The following is a 16,340-nucleotide window of genomic DNA, read 5'->3' on the forward strand; positions in this document are numbered from 1 at the left end:
GAAGTTCTATTTAAAAAGTAAAAATAAATGAAAAATATGCTAAAATTGTATAATTTTTGGATTCTACGTTATAGAGTTTATTAAATACATATTTAATCCTTAAATCTTAAACATCCTTTCTCATATATTTAAACATTTTTGTCGTAATTTAGTAATTCTCAAGGATTGTTTTAGAAGTAATATTTTTACATATAATTTAAATACAATTCGCATAAATATTAGTTACGTTGTTGTTAAAAACATTTCTATATAGCAAAATGTAACAATATTTCAACAAAATGTTTACTTATTATTTGAAGTTAAACCTATATTGTTACAATAGATAAAAAATAGGCTAACATTTCATTAACAAAAAAATCACCATATTATTGAAAAACTTTCTATAGAGTTTGTATACTTATATTGCATAATATAAGTATTTATAATTAAATATTAATTTTAATTTTTTTACCAATACACGCCGAGATTTAAGTTTTTCAATAAATGTTTTTGATCACAGTATTTATTATGATGTATTGCCATACTACTATATGAAATATAATTATTAGTACATTTAGGAAATATATTACACAAAGCAGCAAAAATATTCCAATATGCCAACGTTACTGCTAATGAACAGTAACCAATATGAGGATTTCATTCTTATCCCTCAATTTCGAGTATCAATAAAATGGTTCTTACATCGTTGTGTTAATATTGTCTCACATACGAGGTTGTCCTCATCGACATTACATCAATATCTCCTCTGGTCCCCTTGTCGGCATCAGTAAGGTACAAGTGAATGACATAATAGTTCAGTTCGGTGGCGTTCTTATAAATACTGTACATAATTTAGCCGATGTGAGCACAAAACATCAGAAACAGCGTTCTAGTTTGTTATTCATCCAGAAATACATGGTTCATTTATAAATTGAGCATTTATTTCGTTACTGTTTAGTTTGAAACACTCACATACAAGCTTTACAACTTCCAAAATCTAGATTGATTCTCATATTATGTATATAATATAAATGACTGTGGTATTAGATAAAATTGTAGAAGAATTTGTTTGTTCATACTTTATTCTCCTACCTTAGTAAAATGGAGATTAAAATAAAATAATTGACGAAAACGTTGATATTTTGGTGTGGTGTGGTGTATATGTACGTATATATACATTTTGAGACTAAATTTGATACGTATTCGTTTTACAACTTACTGTATGGAGATAAAGGTAATACCTAACTTTAAATTGAATACTTAACATTGTATAATTTATTACTATTCGCCAATATAAATGATAGGGTGTGTTTGTTTTATAAATGTGATTTATAACACAGAAAGAATAAGAAATTTTGAATTTTTTAGAAATTTTTTGCTATAAACAAACTCTACCTATAAAGAGAAGTAATTTTCAATGTTTCTTTTTATTTAAATTTAATAGAGACTTATAAGTGCAACTCTATTTCTTGAACAATAGATTAATATGTTCTAATTATGTATTATTTATTACTTTTGTATTATATTACTGGTTCCAAATGCTTTACATATTTATTATTATCTAGTCATAGGATGAAAGATCAATGACAAATTATAGGTATAGTAATTTATATAACAGCTATTTAAATGTAGAAAAAACATGGGGAAACTCTATGTGAAACACGAAATATTTTTGTATTTGTCATCACTTTCTTCCAATTTTATTTTAATACTCTAAAATAAAATTCAATCAAGAAAGTAAATTTAAATTTTCTTATTAGAAACATCTATTATTTTATATTTTAATGTTACACATTAATTTATATGAAGTATGAAACGATATTTTAATTTTATATACTATTATATAAAATAGTACAACTCAAATTTACCCAGCACGTTTTTCTAGATAATGATTAACTAAAGTTATTGATTTGAATAAATAGTTAATGTACGGTTTCTGTACAATTAATATTGATTTTACTAGTAGAATAAGCCTCATTCACTTTCAAATCATCAAGTTAAAAAAAAACAAATTTTTTTATTATAATCTCCATATAAAAGGAAGCAAGTTCAATTTCTTATTATTATATATCATGAAATCCAAGTGTTAGTGATTGTATGATGTATAATTTATGTATATATAATTATATTGAATATGCCATAGGCAGATCAAATATTGATAATTATGTATGTAAAATATAACAAATAATAAACTAAGAATGACAATAGTCAAGTACACTCCTCAGTATAAGTTATACAATTTTTACAATTTTCGTTATATAAAATCGTTTTCACATTCAAAGTCTGCCGGAATGTTTATATAAACCTAAACTGGTGTAATGTATATCACTTATGAATATGAATAAGATGTAATAACTAAAACGTAAAAAGTTTTACATATAGTAAATCATTCCTGTTCAAATTTACATACCCACTGATCAGAACGTAGCACATACTATTTTCAGTTATTATCCAGGATTACATTAACTGTGATATGTAAATTGATAATCAAACACGCATGTTTTTCTTACTGATCATTTTGTGAAATATATTTTGTGCTCACATCATTTGACAAAACATATCCATAACTATGTACATGAAGTATGTAGAAACGATAGAATACTAGACTGTACAGGTGGAAAGCTCATTGACTACCGGAGAGTGTGCGAGGTGGTGACTGCGGGTTTCACCTGAGCCTCTTGACCAACAGGAGCGAGAGAGTAACAGAGGCTAGTGCTGAGGGCAGGCACACACGTAGACTTGCCGTGTTCTTGTTGCCGTGCTGCATAGCCGCTGGGTGTTCTCCTGCAGAAGCAAATTGTAATAATATGAATTTTAATGATATTTATGTTTGTGGCTTAGACTGTAAAATAAGTATAAAGGTGCAAATAAATAAAAGTACAAATAATGTACACCTATTCCGTATTAGAGGAACATTTTCATAGTTAAAATGTAAATAAACCTATTCCAAAGGAGAACATGTTCAAAAGAGCCAAAATTTTCTAACATTATTTAAAAATCATAAAATAATGTGTGATATTTAAGTAAAACACAATAAATACATTTATAATAACAAAATGTATACACGTTCGAAATGGTTGATTTCTTTTGTACTTTGTACGGCAAAAAACTGTTAATAACTTCAATGTACTCTTTATTTTGTTATGTGATTGTGGTATATGGTATGGTATAAATCCTGTTAATGATATTTTTCAGGCATATCGAATTTTTATCACGAGCTCGTAAATATTTAGCGTTTTGGTTACAAATACGATTTACATAAGAATTACTAAATAAATGTTTAGTTTAATTTGATTTGTTTAGGTTTTCACAAATGTTTAAAACTTAGCAATGGTATAGATGATGGAAGTGACTAAGCATTAAACACTAGAATGAAACTGATAATAAAAACATGAAACATGTATTTTAGTTTGTAGAAATTTAAATCATTACATATGTATTTTGTACATTGAGTAGTTGGTGATAATTCTGTAACCCCTCCCCCCACACACAATGGTAACTAGTGAACAATGCATACAATTTTTTATAAGTTAGGATAACTGTTTCAAACGTTATCGTAACATTTGCATGTTTTTAGATAAAAAAGGTTTTATGTAATATATTTGAATAAATAATTTACCGCTGATGATCTGCACATTGACGCTGGCCGTCTCAGCAGAGGTGGGTACACAGCTGTAGTTGCCAGTGTCAGCGACGACAGCCCGCGCGATGTGGAGGCGTGATGTGAGCGCGTCCGTCCACTCTGTCTGTATGTGGACTCTGGGTGGCCCCTGAGCAGGAAGCGGACCCTCTTCAACTATTTGGGATCCCCGGTACCAGAATACGGTTCCGAGGTCGTGCGGCCCCTGAGATATCACACAAGTGATGGTCACGCTGCTCCCAGTCTTTACGTACAGTTCTGATGGACCCAATATTCGAGCTTTCGATTCTGTAACAGATTTATAGAAATGTGTTTTTAAAATCAATAATCAGTACAGATTGATTTTACTACTAATACTAAAATGTAAGCAAGCATAAAGTCTCTCATTATTTCGTATGTATTATAGAGGAGTATAGATTGAATAGGTCGTATTTTAATGTCAACGTATACTGAAGAGTGTACTACGTATTTATACAAAAAATAAAGACGATACAAATCAATAATTCTTGTTCATTTAATAATTAGTCATTTAAAACTGTTGCTTATTTGAATAAGTTTTTTACTTAACTTTTCCATAAAAACCTACTTTAATTTTGATATTAGTGAAAACAAATTGGTATCATTATTCATTAATCCATGTTTAAGTATATGTGAAAATTTATTCGTATGGTCGCCTCCCAACTATAATGGTGTTTTGGCCAAATATATGAATAAGTAATAAATTTATTTTGATTGAATTCGAAATTGGTCTTAATTTTGGGGTAAGTAGCCTTTAGTTTACGTTACTTATTCTTTTAAATATACAACTATATTTACTTTATTTACTTGGATAACGTGTTGTGCCTTAATTCTAGAAATCCTATTTAGAGAAAGGAACAATCTTGTGTAATTTTTTTAATGCAGGATTTTATGTAAGAATTCTGGTTTACTAGGTACCGAGAATGGGATAATGTACTGCACGCATTCTGATGTTATAGAGGTTTAAAGTAAACAATTATTAGCTTTCGTGTGTTTCCTAGTGTTTACAAGTGTAACATACAAGTTTTTTGAATTTCCAGTGTAAAAACCAAGAAAGTAAATTAGTCTTTGCATACTGAGTAGGGTAGTACCACAGGAAAAGAGAAAATAAATTTTGCCTGTAAACTACTCGACTAAAGACAGTGATCTTCATCAGCAAAATATGTTGTTTATGGGTATTTTTGTTTGGGTATAAACTGAGAGTGCCAGAGAGTTATGTAACATAAATACTTATTAAATATTTGCATACATTATCAACATTAATTGATGTATAATAGGTTTTTATTGAATCATACATGCATTTTGTATAAGCAATAAAAATACTTAAATTTAAGATATAAGTACGTAGGTACAAACCGACAACGTTCAGCCAGAATGCGAGACTCATCTTGGGTTCTGTGTTGACCTGGCATTCATATATACCGGAATCTCTCTGCTGAGGGAATTTTATAAGGAGAGTCCAGTTCTCAGACTTCTCCGGTCGGATCACTTGGAACCTTTGATCGCTTGTATATGTAAGGACGCCAGCTGTCAGGATATGGAGGTCTCGCTTGCGTATCCACGATACCTAAATCAAGGTAAAGGAGTAGGTAGTATTGTTGGAGTAACACAAGTAGTATAATAAGGCCCCTCATTTTATTGAAGCCGTAAGACAGATGGTACATAGCTGAAATTCTCAATTTTTTTATTGTAGGTAAAACAAAAAATCATTGTTAGACCTGTTTGCTCCCTAAACACTTAGAGTCATAAAAAAACTTTAACTTAACTTTAAGCAAATTTTCATTAATAATATGTTTATAAAAAGCTCCCTTAACTAAGAAAATTGCAAAGTCTGAATGATTACAGCTATAGGAAAACATATGTTACGTTAGCCACTATTAGTATAACAGGTAGTGCATAAATTATATTTACCATTGATATAAAAACTATAGTATTATTGAAGTATGAGCTTTTTCCTATTGGAAATCTTTATATTATTTAAGAAAACTCACAATTATCCAATAATTTTGATTTTCACACGGGGCCATTTGGGATGAAAGCTTTGATGTCAAAAGGCCTTTTGTGATAAAATTAAAATAATTAGATAATTGTGAGCATTCTTAAAAAAAAATAATTTTATAAGGTTTTAAATATTATAAAAATATAATATTTATAAGTGAATTAATATTTTCCTAATGATGTTTTAAGCACATATTTAATTACATTATATTGTGAATGTACATATAAATATATATATATATATATATATATATATATATATATATATATATATATATTCTCCCCTTAATGAAGCCTAGAATAAATTAGGTTATTTTGTTGTAGTATAAATCATAGATCCAGGCTTCAAACAAAAGAGGTCCTTCCTTCTCTTCTAATTTACATGTTTCAAGTTACTTTAATCTAAAGATAAATTTGGATAATCGGTGCATTACTGGAGTTGAATTTATTATTATTATAAAAGTAACTGCAAAATTTTCTTTTTGAAATGTAAATATTATCATATTATAGTAAATTTATAAAAATGTATAGTGTTAAGTAATATAGAAATAAACATATGGTAGTATATAAGTTTTTAAACGACAGTGTCCCCTGATATATAGGCTATTTGTTAAAAAAATTTATATAATTAGTTAATGTGTATCTTACAAAAATATATTACATATTATTGTACGGATTTTTCCAATATTAAAAGTGTTTTATTTTTTGTGTGGTTGCTGCAAAAATTGTAAGCTGACGTGTTACTGTTTGTTACTTGCGTAATTTAAAAACGATGTATTTACTTTCGGTTTTTTCATAACTTCAACCATATGGTGAAGTAAATACGTAACAGTTTGAATTTCTACGTAATAATAAGTGACAAGAAATATAGAGTTTAAGAAACAACTAAAATATTGCTTATAACATAAAGTAATTTAATTACATAAAAAATGCAATTATTGTACTGTTCCTTGGGACAAAGGTATAACACAGACACAAGATGTAATACACAAATAAATACAGAACATATAACACCAATAAACTCTAGTATGTTACAAGCCAAATATAGTTGTGGAATTATGATTAGTTAAATTAAAATTGATTAACTTTGGAATGAATAATATTATCAGCGTGTATACACATATATAAATCACGCACTGTGAAAGGAAAGCCCCATGGCTAGACGATGTACTCTTTAGTATTTTCAGGATTGGTTTTATGCACTTTTAACAACATTTTCCTAAGAATTATATTTGATTCTACTTGAAAGTTAGTGAAAAATACCTCATTTATATGTACCTAAATATTACTGAATTGATCTTTTAAGGAATGAAAAGAAATCTGTGTAGTATAAGGAGCTTTAGTCTTTAATTTTGAAATATCTTGTAAAGTTAAATAAAACAAGATTAATTAAAAGATTCTTATGTCAGTTTTTGTTTAAAAGAAAACTCTCAATGTGGAAAAAGTTAAGATTTTCCTTAGAGGAAGTCTCCTAATTTTTATTTCTCTTAATTAAGCGCAAATTTATATTTCTTTACATTTATTTTACTCTTTTAAGATAGTAGTAGTTAACCGATTCCGAATGTAACAACTAATGAAGGGCTAAACACGTTCCGCTTCTTTTCCAGATTCAGAAATACATGCATTATTCATTCTTAGATTTTACATAATTTTTAAGTTTTTAATTTTTACAGGTAAAAGTGTAAGCGGAAAAGCTAAATATATTACGATACTTAAGACTTTGTCTCTTTAAACATAACAGCTAACATTTGTATAATATTTTTCAGTAGAAGTAAACATGTTTTTGAGTAAAAATTGAATTTTGAGAATAATGCGAGTTATTATATACGAAAATCCTGTTTATTCCAAATAAAGCATTCAAAACTGTTTTAACACATTTAAAAGTATATGACATTCACTCCGAGAGAATTAACGTTGAATACTTACAATAGTTGAGGGAAATATACGTAAGGAACATGCACAGATTTGTATATTTGTTCACACTAGTAGACATATTGACATAGAAGTGCTAGTAATGTTGTAAAAACTCACGGCTTTGTCTCCGAGCTGTTCAAACCCTACAGTGAAGGAAAGCACTCTGGCCAACAGCCGTCGTTACGTTCCTCTGCACATTGTAGTCGAAGTATGGAAATATACTAGAGTTGGTTACACTGTTTCCGGTGGCAGAACCCACGAAAGGAAATCCTGCAGGCAAACGGACAAACATTATTATTATTGACAAAATGCATAGGATTATCTTAGGTAGTTGATACATTTAAAGCTTGTGATAAGATTGTAATAGTTGTCTCATAATGGTCTCATTATATTCTAACAGTACATTAAAAGTAGAGAACTGCGACGAAGTACCTCACTAATTAATTAGTAAGCAAATATAAATTCCATCCCGTTATTGATCTAGGTACGAGACTAAAATTAATTTATTTATCAGATTAAGTACAGTATTTCAACACATTGTAACGTCAAAATATAAAACTTTATTAAATTCCAGCTAATTATGTTATGTCTTTAAACATACATATGGTAAGCCTTTGCTTTCCCTAAAGTTCTGTACTTTTATGTTATTCCCAGCTAATTTGTTCTTAATGGTAGAAATATCTTAATCTTATTAATTACAGGTCTGTCTGAGATGTTCATTAATTTAAAACCATTTAATATTTTGCTACTTTACCCAATACTTAGTGTAACTAAAAGGATATTAGGGATTAATATACTCAACTTCCTGTATTAAAAACAACGCCCTTTGAATTTGAACTTAGTATTTGTTATCTCACTTCTACAGAGAATTGAAGGTGAGACGTTTCTTAAAGTCTGAAGCACTACGAGGAATATACGCGTCAGCTTTCATTGTGAAAAGGTACCGTTATAACAATATAAGCGTCATCTTGCAATAAAGAAACCACTACGCCACGACGTATACAACTTTATTGAGTCATATACGACTACATTTTACCTAAAGAATGGATTTAAAAATATTTGCACTGGAAAGTAATAAATTCACTAAGCCTTTATACAGAGAGTCTTACGCCATATTCTGGCATAGAGGATTATTGAGTTATAGTTCATTTAAACTATGAAAATTAATGTTATTTTATTGTGATTCTTTAATACTTACGAAGTAACATATGTTGGGTTTAAACAAAATGAAGTACATTTAAAGTACTTTAAAATTAAAGTTCCCTTTGCCCTCTCGATGAAAGAAGTTCCTAACTAAAAGCAATCATGAACTGCCTTCTCTTAGAATTAAACGCAGGCGTACTTTTAATTTTACTTTCTCTGAAATACAAAAGAGTATTAATATATTAGAATAACACTGTTATTGGTCAAACAATGGGGTGACAGCACATCATTCCTTACAGTAACTTATATTAAAATTGCTAATATGATGAATTAGACATTTATTACACTTCAGAACTCATCCGTATTTTGGTCAGTGGCATGATAATTTCCTCCTCCTTGTGTACTTTTGACGATTATAAAATCATGGAAAAGTATCAGGATTTGTTATAAAACGACTTGCAAAAGATGCATAAAATAAATGCGGATCACAGATCATTTTCATGTACAGTTGTGTTGTTAGATAGCTGGTATTCATCGTTAAAATAATCATCGTATTAGCATTAATGTAGTAATTCATATTTATTACATTATATACTTATTACAATTTTTTCTCAGTATAAACATTTTTTGTCTAGGAAGTAGCATCATATATAATCATCTTTTGTACGGCACAATATAAGTCCGTGAAAATGACTCTCTTTACAGTGCAGTGTTAGTAATAGGTTCAGGTATTACAGTAATATATTTATAGTGGAGACACGCTGACATATATGTACTGATTTGTCTCAGGTGTAGCAAGTTATAAAATCTCTAGATATACGGAGTCAGAATATATTATGTATGTAGCAGTAAGTATCACATTAGTTCAGAACTCTACCATATTGACGTCGTAATTACTACTCTCCAGCTTTTAGGGATATGTAAAAGCATACGAGTATAATAAAACTCATGTATGATGGCCAAGAAATAACATTACATGGGCAAAATCAAAGAAGTTTAAGAAAATAATTCTATAAGTTACCGTTAAACAACAATTGCTGCATTGCAGTCTTTAGTTTTACTGGAGCGTCAGTACCACATTTATTATTGCAATTCTGCTTACTTTGGATCTGGGTCAATGCAACGTTATGCCAACTAACCTGCCAAGATTGAACGTGAATTTCAGACGTCATTTGTGTTAAATTAATTCATTAATTCGTAAGACAGTTACTTTTACTAATTAATTTGTTACATTATTACACACGAAACATTGGATTATATGTTAGAAACCAAATGTATTTTTTTGTGAATCCGCTGTATCCAATGTTTTGAACGGATGCTATATTTTATATTAAAAACTATTATGTACAAAGATAACGTCTAATTTAAAAAGATAAAATCCCCTTGCTTAATATTAAGAATTGATCGAAACAGAGCATGCTAATATAAAGCATTTATTCATATAATATATTAAAATATTGATCCTAAATCTAGAATGGTCTTATTGATAAAGCATTGAATGTTTTATATATCTAAGGTAAATAAAATCCCTAATAAAGTCTAAATCTAAGATAAATTTGACAAACTCTTACCTGTAACTCATACCATTCTTAATCATTAGTAATGTAACGTACAACGACGTATACTATTATATGGTTTTAATGTAAATAAATCCAAAGATTTACTTAGTCATATATTTTATGTTTAATGAAACAAATATAAAAATATATTGCGCAAAAATTAGGTACTGTAATGTATCCGCAGTACAGTGATATACATTTAATAAACGTTAATATGAGGTTCTTTATTTCACAGATATCATGTATTCCTATCAGACATTAAGTTGCTTATTTTAACACATATATTAGAGAAATGGATGATGTCTTCTTAGAGGCGACTGATTGATCTAACATGTTGGGAATGTACATTGGTCGAGCTCTGACCTGCAACAATAATATGGACAACATATGTGCCAAAGTTACATGTACCATGCATTGTTGAGCCTGGTAAAGTTCTGCTCCTTTGAATTTTATATAACGCGTTTACTCACATACCTAAACTTTGGTACGAACTAAAACTGCGAGGAAAGGGCCTGTACCTACCACAAAATGTAACAATTTTTCAGACTGCAAAGAAGGCAGTTAGAATTATTGTTATGTTTAATGATAGAATGCCGTGTTTATATTCTGTTATAGAGTTGGGATCATTAAAATCGCCCTGTCTCTATGTGTTGAAGGTTATCCTATTCATAAAGTTACATAAATGGCAATTTGGTTGACGGCAGGAACCATCATCAGCATAAGACTAGTGGTAGGGAACAATACTATAGGTCTACTGTATTTCAGTATTTAGTACAAAAAGGCAGCGTCGGTCTAATAAATAAATCCCAAAAATATGTTAAAAAATACAGATAATCTATAACATTCAATACTTTCGTCAAACGAGTTTTGGTGTCTATAGAGGAATTCATCATGAGCCGCTGGGATATGTAAGCATGACACTTTTTCCATTAAATGTTATTAGAATTTTGTATGTGAATTAGGAAAGATGCAAAGTTTAATACTGATATCTTAAAATCTCCTGTATAATATAACATATTGTTATATAATATAATGCATATATTATTTGTATATAAAAGAATAATATAGAAAATACTATGTATTAAATATAATTTTTAACTTATTTCTTAAAATAGCTACACCGCCTCTATTATTTTTATGTGACTTAATACAAAAATTTAAGAAATCTCCATTGTACTCCTAAAATTATTATTCGTACGCTTTCAGAAATTTAAGATATTTAAAATCAGTGAGGCTGGGGTTAAGTGCAATATCTTACTGAGATATGATAAGGAGGAATAGTGGACTATAATCTGTCATGTCACCTTAGAAGAAGGGAAAGTCAGCTTTGTTCCAGCCTCTCCAGTTAAAGTGGGCAACGGACAGCACTCTTTTATGTCCATGTTAGCAACATCCTTTAACATTAATAGAGCCCCACCCACTCCTGCAGTCATTCTCGGTACTAGCAGATTTATCGATCAACTCTTTCAACACTATGTCTCGGCTTTACGGTTAGTGATGTGAATTTTAAAAGTTTCATAAGGTGCCACTAAAGTATCTCATCGGTTTTTTGTGTACCAATTGTAGATTTAATTTTGATTACAATAAAACAAATCTATGATAGGAATTCTAAGTTTTGAACAGAAGAACAGCTAAATATAAAAGATGGAAATACTTTTTGCCAATTAGGCCTTGAAAATAGTAAGGTAGTTTAAACGATTGTAATAATATACATTTAAAAAAAGACTGATACCGTACACTTAATAGTATTATGTCCCAAATTGTAGTATATTATAAAATTTAACCAATAATACAGAATAAACTACGATAAATAGTAATTCCGTAATTTCAATATGTAGAATCAGTTTACATAGTATTTATAGACAAAATATACATGAACCTTAAAACTAATTAATAATTTGGAAATACTATTCCTAATACGTTCCTCATTAAAGGAAATTATCCAAAATTCATGATATAATTGTTAAAACAATAATGGTCAAAGTGTGCGGCTAGAATATATTAACTGTTATATTGTTTTCTTGTACAATAAAGTTTTTATCCAAATAAAACACTATACAAAGGAAATTACTTTAAGTATTATCTATTATAATATTTCCTGAAGCCATTGCTCTTTCTATGGCCAGGTGTCCACCATCAATGTCAATATAAGACGAAGCTTGGAGAAAGGAATTTAATATCCTCACCAGCACGGTCTTTTATTGGTAAGAAACCTTTTCGCCGTTCTCCAATCACTTTACTGTCTCCAAAGATAAGTTGCATGTATAGTACAGTTGGTTTTAATGTATGAAAACAATATTTTCTGGGTGTTTTAGATTACAAATGTACTACTACATTGTTTCATGAATTTTAAATTTTCATACAATTAATAAAAATTTTATTAATTTCAATAAAATTTTTATATAAAAAAGACCAAATGATAAAAACACAACTTAGTAGAGTACAGAGTATATCTTGTTCGAGTAGTAAACTTTCTAATTTGTTTTTATAGGTAAAATATTTTGATGTGTATTTTCGCTTTAAAAATTCTGTGATATACTTTCATAATCACGTATACACCGAAAAAAGAGCTTCTTGGATATAAAGCGTGTTACAAAAACCAGAGCACGTCTTACATATTCCTGTTGGTAAAGTGTAAGTAGCACACTGGGCTCCATTAGGCGTATTCAATGCAATAAGATTCCATTAGAGCTGGCGTTCTGCCTAACAACCTCTTTGACCCTTTTATAAAACGGTCCGACTATATAGTGTAGGCGACTCTTAGAGGCTTTTGGTATCTTGAAAACGGTTTTTCATTTATCTCTTCATTTACTGTATTTCATTTTAATATTGCGTAAATCACTATGAAATAATAATAAGTTTAAATGTAGATGTTATATAAATCTGCTTATTGAAATCATAAATGCAAACCTAAAAAAATGCATGTGCATACTGCGTATTTCGTGAGAGATTGTTCATGATAACAGACACAAAAAAGTCACAAAATTGTTATGTAAAATATGTTTTATGTCGCTTCGTTTATGTTCTATACGTCAATATGTGTTTTTACTTTTTTAATAATGTCTCAGAACGCATTGAAGCTAATAACCATAATAACCTGAAACTTGGTACTTATGTTAAACTACGAGTAATTAGAAGAAAAAAACATTACTAAAAAAGTAAAATACATATCAATACATATAAAAAAATACATATCAATTTCCGTTAAAAATTTGGCAGCATTTAAAATTTAAAAACTTAATATCCCAAAACGTCTGTAATGTTAGTAAATATTGCTAAGTTTTTGTGAAAAAAAAAAAAAAAAAAAAAAAAATATATATATATATATATATATATATATATATATATATATATATAACAGAATATGTTGAAATCTGTTGAGAAATTAAATTTAAAATTGTTGTTGTTTGAAGACCAATAAATAACTATTTGTACTTGGACCTTACACAAACACACCTATAAACCAAAACGTATGCAATTATTTTATCTTAAATAATGTTATCGAATATAGTTTTGTCATTTACATTTCCAATAAATAAATATTCTTTGAGTATTTACGATATTTTTTATATTAATTTTAAGATATTAAGTTACGAAAATATTAAAATGTCACCATTTTAAAATGCTTATAGCTTATACGTATTCAAGTTTTACTTATTCCCCATCTATTACTTTAATATAAACGCAAAGTTGTATTTTAATTGCTCCAACAGTTTCCGAATTATAATCTAAAATAAAACACATATGTACGAACAGACACTAACGAAGCCATATTTCATGTAAATATTTTTTATTGTTTTTCAGTCTACTACAACGACCTGAAGTTGTAAAAACCTGTCGTTTAAACCAGGTATATGTAGTTTCAACCAGTATACTAGATTGAGGAATTAATTTTAAACATGATAAATATGGTAATTTTTAAACTGACCAATAAGCTGTCACAGCTAGGATGCAGAGTACAAACAGTAACATCACAGATACTACTGACAGACTAAAAATTATGTTAATATGGACAAACTGCAAGGTGTAATAAAGTTCCAGTCCTGAGAGTGTTCTGGCTTAGGAAAACATTAGTATGATCTGCGATAAATTTCTCGAAATCTATCAGCCTTATAACTCACTCATAAATCTCAAAGCAGATAAATAATCGTAATGATAAACTGAAATATTGGACATGAATAACTCTCATATGTAAAATTATAACAAGAGATAAGTTGATAAACGTATAAAAAACCCCTTAGAATAACAATTTTAATATTTATAACACCCGGTTTAAAAAACAATATAGCGACCAAATAAACATTCCCGAAATTGCTAATTGCAGACAAAATATTGGATTCATCTGTAGATCCAATACGTTTCTAAAAAAATACTAAATCAATTGAAAGGTAACAATTGGAATAAAATAATGTTTTCTATCCACCCTATGAAACGCCGTTGATCGATGATTCCGTGTATAGAGTCGGTTTCATGTGGAGCCTTGTAAGGTTGTAACATTAAGAGATTTATAAACTTTGGTTTAATAAAAACAGACTATGAATGTTTGAGAATATTCCTAGACTATTGAATAAAATAAAAGTGTCACTAACATGATTAGAGGCAACTGAGCGATAGTTTAAAATATCATAGAATGTTTCTTAAAATATGTATTATGTAATTTACACACATAAAATGTGTAACAGTTATATTATTACTGTGATGTACGTGATTTTAGGCTTTAGAATATATCAAATTACGCTTTAGTGTGTAGTAATATACTATATACTGATTAACACTGATTACACTTAATAATAGAATGCGCTGTAAGGAATTTGCTACATTCTCAACTACTGTGCAAAAACTGTCTAGCTATAATACATCTAGTTAACATCTTTAATACAGCTCTATACTAAGTGAAACTAATTCGTCTCAACTTCTTAAACTACGATGCAAAATCTGTTTAGATATAACAAGTGTAGTTAAAGAAGATTGTAAAATATTTACTTCAGTGTGTAATATCTAATTAGGCTAACAAGCAATGCCATTTAAATTAACGCGCAATTATGAATTTATGAATTAAAATTAAAGGTTTTAATCAACTCCGTTATAGTTTTAAGTCTACGTATGCAATTAGGATAATTAAAGTAATACAATCGGACATGGCTTTCTCCTCAATTCGTACTATTGTCCATATTATTATTATTACTATCCATAAAATGATTAGTAACTGTACTTTAAGTGAATAAACATAAAATACTATATATGCAGGCTTATAGCTAATAATAAGTTTCTTACACTAACTAATATTATACTTTAATTAAATCATGATGTTAATGTTATAGTATACAATAACACACATAGTTAAATTCACGTTGGTTTCCATCTTACTGCATCAATGATAATCAATCATTCTGGTTCAGCAAGGTACATTCGGCCTCATTTACAATTCAATTGAGCGGCTAAATGACACATATCTCCATTATGTCTCATAATATCTATGTATTAAATACATAGATATTATTTTAAGTTTACTATCTAATAACTCACGTGGTTCAATTCACGCTGGGTTCGATCGTACTGCATAAGTGATAATCAACCATTCTGGTTCAGCAAGGTACATTCGGCCTCATTTACAATTCAATTGAGCGGCTGGATGACACATATCTCCATTTTGTCTCATAATATCTATGTATTTTAAGTTATAATATCCAATAACTCACATGGTTCAATTCTCGCTGGGTTCAATCGTACTGCATCAATGATAATCAATCATTCTGGTTCAGCAAGGTACATTTGGCCCCCTATTTACAATTCAATTGGCCGCCTGCATCACACATATGTCCATTATGTCTCCTAACATCCATGTATTTATCAAAAGCACATATATTAAACAAAGCCCTATTTAAATCAGTTGCATTCATGATTTTGTAAAATTATATGAAGGATATAAATAAAATATTGTATAAAAATATACAAATATGTAGAATATACATGGATTTTAAAGTATAAATACAAACACGTATAATACAATCATTATAAGAAGTTGTAATACTGAAATCAGTATTTAACGTGAGTTTTACCAATTATATTGATTTGTTAGAAAGAGGTAC

At 28.9% G+C, this 16,340-nt stretch overlaps 1 pseudogene; it reads right to left on the bottom strand.

Moving 5' to 3' along the window:
* Nucleotides 1-1,759: 1,759 nt before the first annotated feature.
* LOC124374013 lies at nt 1,760-12,513 on the bottom strand (annotated as a pseudogene).
* Nucleotides 12,514-16,340: the final 3,827 nt, after the last annotated feature.

Source organism: Homalodisca vitripennis, unplaced genomic scaffold, assembly GCF_021130785.1.
Source record: "Homalodisca vitripennis isolate AUS2020 unplaced genomic scaffold, UT_GWSS_2.1 ScUCBcl_6971;HRSCAF=14447, whole genome shotgun sequence".
NCBI lineage: Eukaryota > Metazoa > Arthropoda > Insecta > Hemiptera > Cicadellidae > Homalodisca > Homalodisca vitripennis.